Source organism: Monodelphis domestica, chromosome 1 (genome assembly GCF_027887165.1).
Source record: "Monodelphis domestica isolate mMonDom1 chromosome 1, mMonDom1.pri, whole genome shotgun sequence".
In the NCBI taxonomy this organism is placed as follows: Eukaryota; Metazoa; Chordata; class Mammalia; order Didelphimorphia; family Didelphidae; genus Monodelphis; species Monodelphis domestica.
Genome location: NC_077227.1, coordinates 346484273 through 346498093, shown reverse-complemented (window position 1 = coordinate 346498093; position 13821 = coordinate 346484273). Strand labels below are relative to the sequence as shown.

At 35.9% G+C, this 13821-nt stretch overlaps 1 protein-coding gene across 2 annotated transcripts in view; it reads left to right on the top strand.

The window, feature by feature from the left end:
* The window catches only part of PRELID2 (PRELI domain containing 2), a 95952-nt gene extending 90663 nt beyond the window's left edge, over positions 1-5289 (top strand). The window contains exons 7-8 of one of the 2 annotated variants that reach the window (XR_001626560.2): positions 952-1154; positions 2145-5289. The gene's annotated coding sequence lies outside the window, so the exon portion shown is untranslated. Of the gene's footprint in view, positions 1-951 lie in introns of both variants that reach the window. The other variant, XM_007473825.3, reaches the window with a different exon arrangement.
* Positions 5290-13821: the final 8532 nt, after the last annotated feature.

The following is a 13821-nucleotide window of genomic DNA, read 5'->3' as shown; positions in this document are numbered from 1 at the left end:
ATTAAATAATCCCTAACCACAAGAAGTTCATATTCTAACTCTTGAGAAATCCTGAAATTGGGCTATGTGCCAGGACCCTGGAGGAGACCCTCTTCTTTGGACTTCTTTGCTCATTGATAATACTCCTTATGGAGTATAGAAAAAAAAGCATGATGTAAAGGTCGATCTAGTTTATTGCCTTTTGCAACTTGTTAAATTTTTGTTACAATATGAACTAAGATTAGTTATTTAAAATTATTAGTTATATCCAGGGTCTTAAATTGCTCATGATCTCATTTGTAACTAGTGAGGCCTGTTCTGTTAAACCTACTCTTTATCTTACTGACAGATAATACAACCTTCTAGTCTTAAGACTATAAGAACATTATACTCATGTTCTTGCATATGATAGAGTTTCTAGTTTTGATGGGACTTATGTATGATATTTATTTGAACAACCTGGCCTACTCTTCAAGTGCTTTTAGAAAACTAGAAAATTTAGATGTCTATTTCATCATGGGCCAAAATAAAAGTATATAAATCTCAACCACCAATTTGCTTGTGGCATTGCTGCTGACAAATTCATGTGACACATTTTTTATTTCTTTTTGGTTTTAATTAAAACAAATAGCTTTGGCCTCTTTTTATGCATTTGATAGCTGAGAGAACCACTGCTTATTGGGATCTGATAAAATAGCAATGTCCTATACCATCACTATGATTAAGATCTCAATTTGAAATATATCTTACTCTTTGTTTAGCCATTACTACTGTGAAGTCAGACTTAATAGAAGGAGGTGTTGACTTTGTTTTAAGATCATTACTTGACAGAACTGTAATTTCTTCAAGAATGACCCATAGTCATAGGATTCAAGTTATTCTTAAAAATTGCTGCAGAAAAAAGAGCAAATAACTATTGACCAAAAGTTTGTATTTATTAGGTGATAAAGCCTTCTTTCTTTGCTTTACAAGGAGGAGTTGAGTCCACGTCTGCATTTTCCAGAGAACAATGCACTTATTGCTACTGCATTTTCATAACGTTTGGAGTGAGGAGGGCTCAAGGATATGACATGGACAGCTTGAAGAAAAGGAAGACTTCTACAAGTATTTCAAAGGATACACATATTCAGGAGCTTGGGTCTTTTTCCATTTGCTAAAAGAAAATGTGGCTCTTGGTAATAAGTTCATCAATTTGAACTTTATTGGAATTTTATTTTTTTTAACTTTGAAAATGAAAAAGATATGGTGTTTAGAATAATGTTAGCTAATTTGGGATGTCTGGTATTGTTGTAATTCTTTTATACCATAAAAGCAGCAGAAATTGATGAAGACTAGATAGTGGTCCTCCATGTACACAGGCCAGCTCTATAGCCATAGCGTCATGTGGATTAGCAAATTTAAATTTAACTCTTACAAAAGAGACTGTACTTTAGACCTGAGATGACCAGTATTAGTCAGACTATTGTTGAACTGTGTTAAAAACAATTACTTTCATTGGGCATGCATTAAAATGGTTTAATATCCTTTTTATAACCCTCAAAAGAAGCTTCTTTGCCCACTTTCTTACAATAACCATTTTATATTCTGATATTAGAGCTAAGTTTATGATGTTTAGTAGAGCACTTGGTTGAATGTAAGGAGACTTGAATGCTCATCCTGAATATAGCCATCAGATCACTTAGTTGATTTTAATCTCATCTGTTAAGTGGAATAAGACTTGCCTAACCAACCTGATTGGGCTGTTGTGAAGGAAGGAAAAATACAAGCATTTATTGTGTCTATTATGTCAGGAAATTTTAAGAACTTAACAAATGTTATTTACTTTTATCTTTACAATCACCCTGGAAGGTATAGTGCTATTATTATCCCTATTTTATAGATGATGAAACTTGGGGAAACAGAAATTAAATTACTTGACTTGGATCACAGAACTACTAAATGGCTAAGGCAGGATTTGAACTCCAGGCCCAATGCTAGATCAAAGCAGAGGATAGATGTGAAAGTACTTTGAAAAGATGAAGGAAATACAATTATTTCATAAAGACTACAGTACAATATTGCACTGTCCTATGAGAGGGAGACAAAATAAGTAAAATATAAATGAAATGTATTAGTGGCATTCCTAACCAAAGACTTAGTAAATAATAACTTTGAATTCATTTTAGGAGAAAGAAATTGGACCATCATTGACAAGTCTTGGAAGAATCTTCTTTATTTTTAATATTTAAACTTTCATGTACTTCACAAAGTGATAATTTTTAAATTTATTGTTCTACTCATGGCAAGTTCTCAATTGTGAACTATATTCCTTATTATTTGTTTGCATGATTTTTGTTTCTTAGAATAATTTCCCCTTATTTTCTGGCTTTATTACTCAGTCTCCTGTGGTACTGGAAGGAAAATATGAATGAAAAAACTTGGAGTTTACTTTGACTTTTTCATTTATAACATGTAGTACCTGGACTTATGAAATGATCACCTAGTTCCAAATATAAGATGTGATAATACTGCTATTCCAATGAAGCTGGATCTGACTTCTGTGACAGAGGCTGGCACTAGAGAAAAAGTGCCAGACTGAAGAGTATGTGAAATTGATCACCTCGATGGGGGAGGAGCCCTAGGAGTGGAATCCTGAGGAGAGATATTTTGCTAACTGTTTAAAAAAAAAGAGAGAAAGAGGGATATATACCCCATGAGGGGAGGGGGGGCTTGTACTTTTGGTATGGAGAGGGGAAAGAGAGGAGAACCCCCCTTCCACAAAGTGGGGTTCAAGGGAGACAGCAGATGTAAAGGTTTGGCTCAGAGAGAGGAGAGGGGGTTTGAAGATTTTTCTCCTTCTGCCTTCCCTCCTTAGCTAAAGCTGCTCTCCCCAATTCGCTCTTGTCCCTCTTGTCCCCCTCCACTACTCGAGACCAAAAGGTCTCCCTTTGATATGTTCACTCACTCTCAGCTTGGGGAACAGATAACTTTTTAATGATAATCCAATCAGGTACTACAAAAGGAAATAAAGGGCAGGGAAGAATGGGAAAAGGAAAGTGGGAAAAGGGGGTCCCTGTCTCTATCTAAACCCTTTCCCTTCCCTCCTAGGGTTTGGGGGGAACTCAGGCCTTGGCAGCCTGAGCCCCCCGAGAGAAAGTCAGGTTGACTCACCCCTGGGCAACAGGAGCTGAGGTAAAGTCTGCTCAGGTTTCTCTTCAGAAAGTCCCTTCAATTGGGAAGTGTTGGGGAGAAAGGTTTACAGACATCAGCAGGAAAAGTGGATAACCCTCAGGAGAAAGTCTTTATCCATCTTCTTTCTTCGACTTCTCAAGATGGAGAGACCCTCTCTGCTCTCCCAGCCAGAGTCTTCTCTCCTCAGAATTCCACTCCTGGGGCCCCTCCCCCATCAAGGTAATCAATTTCACATACTCTTTAGTCTGGCACTTTTCTCTAGTGCCAGCCTCTGTCACACTTCCTTCCTTTTCTGAAGAATTTAAGGTCATTTACAGAGTTTATTTTATTCCCTTTAATCTGACCCCTTTGATGAAGGGAGATATCTTTACTATTATGTCCATTTTCGAGATGGGGAAAAAACTAAAAAAGACCTTAAGCACAGAGAGGCAGAATTTCCATTGCAATTGAATTGCTTCAGGAGTTTGAAGGTCAGCCAAAACCCCACCAGTTATAGTAGTCCTTTGCAGAATTGTTCCTTCTAATTTGCTGAGTTTCATCCTTAGATGCATTCTTTCCTCAAAGGTCACATTTATAGTAAGGTAGATCTTAGACTTATGATAATTATTTTTGCCTACTTATTTATTTTTAAAGTTTTTTTTTCCCACAAAATCTGTTTTGAAATTCCATTTTAAATTGATTATAGCCTATACTTTATTTTAATTCTACATACCTGTCATTGTTATGTGTTTAGAAATTTGAAAGTCTTTATTTGACTGTCCTGTTTTTTTTCCCCATATCTCAAAACTGTAATTTGCAAAAATTAGAATGATTTGAAAGGTGTCAATTCTGAATAGCTGTTTTGAATAACATTTAATCTAGTTGATGAGTTTAGGGCCCCAAACTACAAACTAAAAACAAAACTATGAAAGACACCTTTGCTAATCTGTTCAGCTATACAATCCATATTTCTGGTTGTTTTTGAGGGCTTTGTAATTGATTCAGTTAACTAGTCAATACAGATTTTAGTTCAAAATATGGCAAATCCCAAGTATGAGAAAGGCTGATTTAAGATTTTGCCTTAGAGGTATCAGTTAGTGTTTTATATCCATAACACTTTATTCATTCAATCATATATTGATGAAAGGTGCTATAGTTATACATAAACTGTATCATGTATTTTATATCCAGTGACATCTTATCTGACACCTTGACAGAATAAGATATTCCACATAAATGAATTTTACAAATGACCAAAACTTGCCAAGGGGTGATCTTTGAAGTTTTCTGATTGAAATCTTGCCAAAATGTATGACATGTTTCATACAGTGTTCTAAACATAGTTTTAACATTTTGTTGTTGGTCATCATCATGAACATCAGTAGTTACACTGTTCTGTAATATGATGAAACCTCCAGGTTACCATCATGGTATATCAGGGTATTTTCTCCTACACTAAATGGTGCCAGATTGCAATTTTTTAAAAAAACACTTTTGCTTGTTGTTTTTTTTTTCCTTCTGGAATTTTACTTAAAGTCAGCTGCTACTTTTTAGGCTCCATTTCTAATATGTAGGAGCTGGAAACCTCAATAATTAAGAATGTTATTATCATATATAAAATAGGAATCAATAGTTTCTATTGGCCTGAGGTGCTCTCCTTATGAATTTGAATTTATGGATATCATGACTGCTTTTTTCTTTATATTGTCTCCTTGATTCTTTTCTATAATGAGGCTGTATAATTTAGGACCATAGAATAATAGATTTGGAACTGGAACAGATCTGGGATACCGCCTAGTCCATATCTGAGATGTTAAGTGACTTATCCATTGTCATGTACATGGTAATGATTAAATAAGTGACTTTCAGATAAGCAAAACATTCTGTAAATTAGATAATTAAATCCACTGAACTATTTTTGATTGTTTTCTTTTAAATTTTAAAAACACATTCAATCATGTATGGATTAAAATTCAACTGAGTATTTCTCATAGCAAGACTGTTATTTATGTACTTAGAAGATGCCTGATGAGGTGTTTTGATTCAGTGTTACTGTGATTTAATGAGGAGAAAAATCTGTTGAATACTCTGTGTTTTATCCTTGAAAGGAATAGCTAATAACATTGCTGTCACTATGAAATAAAGGTGTTTCAACTACTATTTATGATTTTAATCTTATTTCTTTGGGTATCAAGCCAATTAGCATAGATTTTGTATAAGCTTAAAATGGTCTTTATCTGCTAAGCTTTCCTTTCACATTGTAAGGATGAGTCAGCTACCATGTGCTAATATACAGAATTTTCATAAAGAAGAATGTATTGAGTTGAATGGTATTTTCACCCCAACCATTAGGCAACTAGGGAACTCTGTTATTCCCTAGAATTTCAATTAAAGTCTGGAGCAGTCTGATCTGTTAATGGGTCTAAGGACTCCTTTCCTATTTGTAATAGTTTTGAGGAGTCTGTGGCTAAAAATTCATATGCCCCTTAAAGCAAACCAGGTCTATTTGGGCTATCCAAAACTAAAATTAAACAAAAGAAAACAAAACACTCAACTCAGTAGTTAACTTGGGATGATTTTTTTCTTCTCTCTGCTGATTAGTATGTAAACCCTGGTACTGTCCTGGATTTATTTATGTTATTAAAGACTGGTGCAAGTCAAAGATTAACTGACCCCCCACCAGTGTTACTATCAATGGAAGTGAAAACTACCTACTCCTTCTAGGTTAGGCTCTAAGACGCTGGTTTGTTTAAATTTTGCATTAACTCTCACAGATAAACTCAGCTTCATATACTTGATCCTGTGACCTTTAATTTTATACCCTATTATTTGTAATACAGTGGAGCTAAACTATTTTGTTTTGATTAGTAATCAAAATATAATGACTGCATTAGTAAGTCAACAAACATTTATTAAATGCTTTCTTTGTGCCAGACACTATGCTGAATTCACAGGGTCTGAAGTGATTTTTTTTTTTAACTTTGGCAACTGTTAAGCATCTACTACATAATTTTTAAGATAAATTTTGTATTTTATTTTTATTTTTCTTACTTTAATAACAAATCTCTACATAAGTTTTCAGAAATTATATGATCCAAATAGCCTCCCTCCCTTCTTCCTTACCCCCTCCTGGAGCTGAGAAGCAATTCAATTTGGGTTATACATATATTATCATGCAAAACATATTTCCATATTATTCATTTTTGTTAGAAGCACCTACTATATTAAACATACTGTTTGGTACTTTATCCTTGTTCTTTTATTTCTATTAACATTTCAGACTCCTCTGAAATATATTTATTTTGAAAAATATATTTATTTTGATGATTCAGGATACAAAGTGATACAATAAAACAATTTTATAAAAGGCAATTCAGATTTACAAAGTAAATATAAAAAAAGGTTAAGGCACATTGGAAGAACAAAAGTTAAATATTATTGTCTATATTCTTTCCCTTAGAGGTTAATACTTGAAGATTTAAAAGGAGAAGATACCCTACATTCAAGGTACTCTTTGGGTACGGATTTACTTAAAACTATTGTTCATGAGCCCCTATCAATTTGTTTACCTTTATTAGTCTACCAAACGATAGAACTATTTCAGAGTAAAAAGCCCTTAATGAAATAGCAGAATAAGAAAAGTGGCAAAACCAAGATATTTCCCCATAAACCTAAAGGGCACACTTTCTCATAGTATGCACACTGTCATTGGGAAGAGTGGACACCCAAGGAACATTTATGGGGAGACATGTAGGAAATGCATTTGGCCATGGTATATGTGTTAGGGCAATTTATATTGCTGATACTAAAGGACTACTAATGTTTTTTTGTGATGTTCATCACATTGTTCCTGTGGGGTCTACTTTCTGGTGCTTATATGACATTAATTCTCCACCAGGAATGAGATAATGGCATGTAATCTCTTTTGGTGTTACAAGGATACAAGCTTCTGCCATCTCTCTTTTAGGTGAACACTGAGATGTTGAAGCTATTGTTCTCTTAGAAAGGTAAGGTCTTTATGCACCCAGTTATTGGACTGGAGGTAAAAGGGAAAACAAACTCTTAGTATGTTGGTTTTTATTCCCTTTTAAAAAGTATACTGATTCTCAGAACATTGATTATAATATCTATTTCCTCTTCAAAATGAAACCCTATGTTGTGGAACCAACATCTTTAGAACATAGGAAGATACTGCCTCCCCCAGCTAAAGTTTCTATAGGCTTTAAAGTCCATTTTTTCAAAACTTCTATAGTTCACTAAGGGTAATATCTCTGTCAAAAGCCTTAATTTAGACATGCTTAGAAACTCTTAGAACCTCTCTATTTAATGTATAATTACTAAATTGTACCCAGTCTACATCAGTATAGGACCTGCACTTCCAATAAAGTACAAAAGCTTCACTGGGTCTCAGGATATTCAATTTTTCTTAAATCCCAAATAACAGGGAGGGAATGAGGGAGGATTTGGGAGTTGAGGGGAGAGAGAGAGAGAGAGAGAGAGAGAGAGAGAGAGAGAGAGAGAGAGAGAGAGAGAGAGAGAGAGAGAGAGAGAGAGAGAGAGAGAGAGAGAGAGAGAGAGAGAGAGAGATAATGGTTCAAGGGACAAATCAGAGCAAATTGAGCAAAGACTATAAATGAGAACAAATGTCAGACTTTATGACTTATACAGAAGAAGAAATTAGCAGAATAAACAAAATTGAATCAATGATGACAATTCTGTTTCAGACCACACTTGGGAGCATTCTGGAGTACATACTACTCTGATGTGTTTTATATCTCTATTCTTCCTTAATTTCAGTTCTTCCAGGGATTTTACTAGACAACCCTTCCACCATAGGCAATACTGGAGGATAAAAAATTACAACTTTCCCTACTCCGATCATCAAAGGATAACCATAAATAAAAAGAAAGAAGAAAAAAAATGAGAAGTCAGAATGCCAGACATCCTAAGCTTTTCTTTTCCCCCATTCTCTGTGACTAAGTCTTGGCTCTCATATAAGTGATGCTACATCTTCTCTGCCATTCATATGGAGTATTTTAATTCATACTCATGATGATGAACAGTATCAGCAACATCAGGGTCACACCTAGAGTTTGCTGCTTTCAGCACAGTCAACAATTATTTATCACACATCAGTTTATCTATAATAAAAGGGCCAAGAAGTCATAAATTTCTTGCATGAAACCTTTCCTGGAATTAAGTTGATACTTAACCACTTTCAATACTACACCTGTATTCCCTGGCTTACCCACCAAAAAAATCTTTCTTTCCCTCAGAACCACATCAGGAAAATGATAAAATATCTTTGTCTCCTTAAAGGCCTCTGTGGAGAGTCTGCTTTCTTCTACAGGAGACTAAATAAATACTCTGCCATCATCCAGAGATTCAGAATTACCACCAAGGCAGCTAAGGAGTTTTTATTCCAAATAAAGGCATCCTCATCATAGTTATATAGTGATAATTTTTTTCTACCCCATGCTATTAGAAAGAAAAGGACAGCTAGGTGGCTCAGTGGATTGAGAGCTAGGACTAGAGATGGGAAGTCCTGGGTTCAAATTTGACCTCAGACCTTTCCTAGTTGGGTGACCTTGGGTAGGTCACTTAATTCGCATTACCTAGCCCATACCACTCTTTTGCTTTGGAACCAATACACAGTATTGATTCTAAGGTGGAAAGTAAGGGTTTTTTTTAAAGGTACTTCCTTTTAAGGTACTTATTACCAAGCCCTTTCTTAGAAAGAAATTACCCAATCTATCAAAGGAGAAAAAAAGTCTACAGATTGAGGGTCATTGAGATATCTCTCCAGGTTGTACAGTCCCTTCTGAGGGGCAAGGCTATTGAAGACTGTAGAGAGTGAATGGCTTTTTTGTTAAAAAACAGAACATATTTTCTGGGAGCCTGGATCCCAGAAACCACTGGACTAAAGATTCCTTACCTTTCCTAAGGTGGCACTGATTTGTCACACAGATTTTGGGAGGTTAGATAAATGATCTGGGAAATCAGGAGTATGGACATACAGCTATTAATTAGCAGGGGGGAAATCTCTTGCCTCAAGATGAGAGAGTACCATTGTGCCAGTTGGAGACAAGTTGAGGATCACTTGGGTTAGGTGGGTGCTCAAAATGGCATAAGGAGCTCAGTTGGGCTGCAATAACTGCCTTATCATTAGGGGGATCATGTGGTCCCATGTTCAATACTACATGGCATCAACACCCAAGGTCCATATTGGTATTGGGCTCATTCACCAAATTCTGCTGTTATCATGACCCCAACCTGCCAATCAATCATACTTCTCTGCCATCTATTCCCCCCAAAGTATATAAGTTCCCCCAATTGTATTGTTTTTTGGAGAAATCATCTAGCACCATGCATTCTCCCAGAGATATGTCCCTGGAGCCTCAGGATATAAGCCCTGTGAAGTTTTTGGCTCTGGGCTCTGTAATAGTGGCTGATTGCTGGACCTATTCCTTTCCTGATTATAGACTGTTTTTTCTTACTACTTTAGTAGTTCTGTGTCATTTCCAAGTTAATACCTATATGCACTAGTGCTATAGCATCCAAATTTTAAAAGGAAAAAATTAAATGAGATATGGATGGAAATAGATAACAAAATGATAATAGCAAGGTGCTTTAATTTTCCCTTCTTTGAACTTGATATTTAACCAAAAAATCAATAAAAAAGAAGTTAAGGAGATTAATAGAACCTTTGGCAAGTTAAATATGGTAGATATCTGGAGGCCTTCTAGATCCAAGCTTCAGCATGCACCTACTTCAAAAGTTTCTGCTGAGAAAATAATGGTTTAGAGAGCATAAGTATTGTGCAACAGAGATGGATACACTGTGATACAATCAAATGTAATGGATTTCTCTACTAGCAGCAATGCAATGATCCAGGACAATTCTGAAGAATTCATAAAAAAGAACAATATCCACATCCAGAGAAAGAACTGTGGGAGTAGAAACACAGAAGAAAAACAACTGCTTGATCACATGGGTTGATGGGGACATGATTGGGAATGTAGACTCTAAATGATCACACTAGTGCAAATATCAATAATATGGAAATGGGTCTTGATCATTGACACATGTTAAACCCAGTGGAACTGCATGTCAGATACAGGAAGGGGGTAGGATGAGGGGAGGGAAAGGACATGAGTCTTGTAACCATGGAAAAATATTCTAAATCATCTAATTAAATAAAATTAAAACGAAAACAAAAAAAAACATTCTGTTCATCATTTCATACTGTACAAAAGGACTTCATCACCATCATATGTAAGAAAGGAACTGGACTTAATCGGCCAGAAGAACAGAGAGAAGCAGATCTGGCAAGCGGGAGAATTCTGAAGGAATGGGGGAAGGGCAGAAAGGAGAGAGAATTTTGGGAAAGGAGAGGAAGTGAGCTGAACTGGACAGTTGGAAAGATTCTTCTCCTCTCTGAGAAGCTACCAGGAAGGTAGACTGGGTGGATCTCTGAACCAGCACTCATCTCCTTCTGTGAAAGCTTGACCCAATACCTCAAGAAGGCAACTAAGGGAATAGGACTTGTATTAGGTGGTTGATCTTTAAGGATTATGGCAATGTGGAATCAGATCTGCCACCCTCCTCCCTTGTCTCCTTCCTCCTTTCTCCCTTCCTCTTCAGTTAGTCTTTTCAGTTGGTGACAAGTGGAAGTCAGATCTGAGTAAGTTTCTTGACATATCTAATAGATAACTCACTCTTTGAATGTTGGAACAAGAGGTTTAAGGAAAGGGGAAAGAAAAGGAAATTGAAAGGTAGAGAAGGGAGAGAGGGTTTAGGGTTTCCCTGATGTTAAAATAATACTAAATTAAAGAATAATATTGTAGAGTCTTGAATGAGGGATGTGGCTAACAGGGGGGTTGAGGATCTTGGAGTCACTTTATGATACAAATGAGAGAAATCAGTAAGAAGAGGATCTTCTCAGTTCTGACTCCTTCCTGTCTCAGGAGAAAGAGAGCTCCAACAATTTGGATGCCTCCCTTCAATAGTCTCCTTCTTGTCACATTCTCTTCTGGAGACTGGAGACTTCTGGAGACATTCTGGAGAATGCTCCTTGATTGACAGCTTCTGCAAATCTTCATCCATTGCCTCTGTTGCAGGTTTTCTTTAACCATTCACAGACTTCAATTAGCTAGAATTCACTAGAAGAAATATTTCCTCCAGATCCCCTAAAGTCCTGGATTGGTTACAATTGCCAAGGTAGTTGAGAGCCAGGACTTCTTCACTAACTGACCCCAGGAGGTCAGATCAAGGAAACCTGATCTGCCAGACTTTTGGGAGAAGGGGTTTCAATTAGTCTAGGGACCCCCTCCTCCCTCTTCCCTTCTGCCTCATTCCTAAACTCATCTGCCCTATCCCTCTCCTCGGGGAGAAAGAAGATAGCTGTATCAAGCCTGTTTAGCCAAGGTCTCTGAGGGAATGGGGGTTAATGCCTTTCAAGGCAACCAGAGTGCAGTTTGTCGGAGAGCCAAGAGGGAAGACAATCCATCCTTTCTCTACTTGACTCAACTCCATCTTTATCTCACTCTCATCCTGATCCAGCAGGGAGGGAAGACTCCATTCTCTCCTGCCCTCATATTACAGTTATATTACACAGTACAATATTACTTCAACATCATCATATACCATGGTTTGTTTAGCCATTCCTCAATTGATGGACATTCCTTCAATTTCCAATTTTGTGCCACCACAAAAACAGTTATGAATATTTTTGTGCAAATAGCCCCCCCCCCCTTTTGGGTCTTCTTTGGGATGTCTAGTGCTGGTATTACTAGATCAAAGAGCATGCGTTCTTTTATAGCCTTTTGGCCTTAGTCCAAATTGTCCCCTGGATCAGTTCACAAGTCCACCAGCAATGCATTTGTCCCAATTTTGCCACATCCCCTCCAACAGTTACCACTTTCCTTTATTGCCATGTTGGCCAATCTGATAGAAATGAGGTGGCACCTTAGCGTTGTTTTTAATTTTCATTTCACTAATCAAGAATGATTTAAAACATTTTTTCATATTATTTTTGAAAGCTTTTATTTTTTCATCTGAAAATTGCTTATTCATGTCCTTTGGCCATGAATTGTGTTCTTATAAATTTGATTTAATTCTCTATTTATTTGAATAATAAGACCTTTATTAGAGAAATTTGTTATAAAATTACCCCCACCACTCCACCAGTTTGCTCTTGTTTGGTCATAAGTTCATCCCTTCTCCATAAATTTAACAGGAAAACTGTTCTATGTTCCCTTAATTTACTTATTAAGTAAACTGTATAGTTTAAGATCTGGTATGACTAGTCCTCTATAGTTTACATTTTTTCATTAATTTCTTTGATATTCTTGATTTTTTTGTTCTTCCAGATGAATTTTGTTATTTTTCTCCCATTTCTATGAAATAGTTTTTTTTTGGTCATTTGATTGGCATAGCACTGAATACACAAATTAATTTATGTTGAATTTTCATTTTTATTATAGCCTACCATAAGTAATTACTATTTCCCCCAATTGTTTAGATCTGAACTATATTTGTGTTAAAAGAGTTCTGTAATTGTGTTCACTTAATTCTTCTGTTCAACTTGGCAAACAGATTCGCAAATATTTTATATTGTCTAGAGTGCTTTTAAATGGAATTTCTTTTTCTATCATTTGCTATTGGACTTAGTTGGAAATATACAGAAATGCTGTTGATTTATGTGGGATTATTATTTATCCTGCAACTTTGCTAAAGTTAACTATCTGAAGTAATGTTTTAGTTGATCCTCTAGGATTAACTAAGTATACCATTGTATGATCCAACAAATTGTATGATACAACAAATAGTTGTAGTTTAGTTTCTTCATTGCCTACTTTAATTCTTCCAATTTCTTTTTCTTCTCATAGCTAAAGCCAACATTTGTAGTACAATATTAAATAATAGAGGTGATAATGGGCATACTTGCTTTACTCCTGATCTTATTGGGAAGGCTTATAATTTATCCCCATTGCATATGATACTTACTAATAGTTTTAGATAAATATTTATTTATCTTAAGGAAAAGGCCCTTTATTCCTATGCTTTCTAGTGTTTTTTTTTTAAACCTTTACCTTCCGTCTTGGAGTCAATACTGTGTATTGGCTCCAAGGCAGAAGAGTGGTAAGGGCTAGGCAATGGGGATCAAGTGACTTGCCCAGGGTCACACAGCTGGGAAGTGTCAGAGGCCAGATTTGAACCTAGGACCTCCCGTCTCTAGGCCTGGCTCGCAATCCATTGAGCTACCCAGCTGCCCCCACTTTCTAGTGTTTTTAATAGGAACAGGTGGTGTATTTTGTTGAGGATTTTTCTGCATCTTTTGAGACAATTGTGATTTCTTTTAGTTTCATTATTGGTATGGTTAATTATGCTGATAGTTTTCCTATTATTAAACCGGTCTTGCATTTACGGTATAAATCCTCGTCATAGTAAACAATCCTTGTGATATATTGCTGTACACTATTTGCTAGTATTTTATTTAAGATTGTTGCATTAGTAATCATTAGAGAAATTGATCTATAATTTTCTTTCTTTGTTTTTGGTCTTTCTGGCTTAGCACAATATTTGTGTCATAGAAATAATTTGATAGGATTCTTTCTTTGCTTATTTTGCCAAATAGTTTATATAGTATTGGAACTAATTGTTCTTTAAATGTTTGATAGAATTCATGTG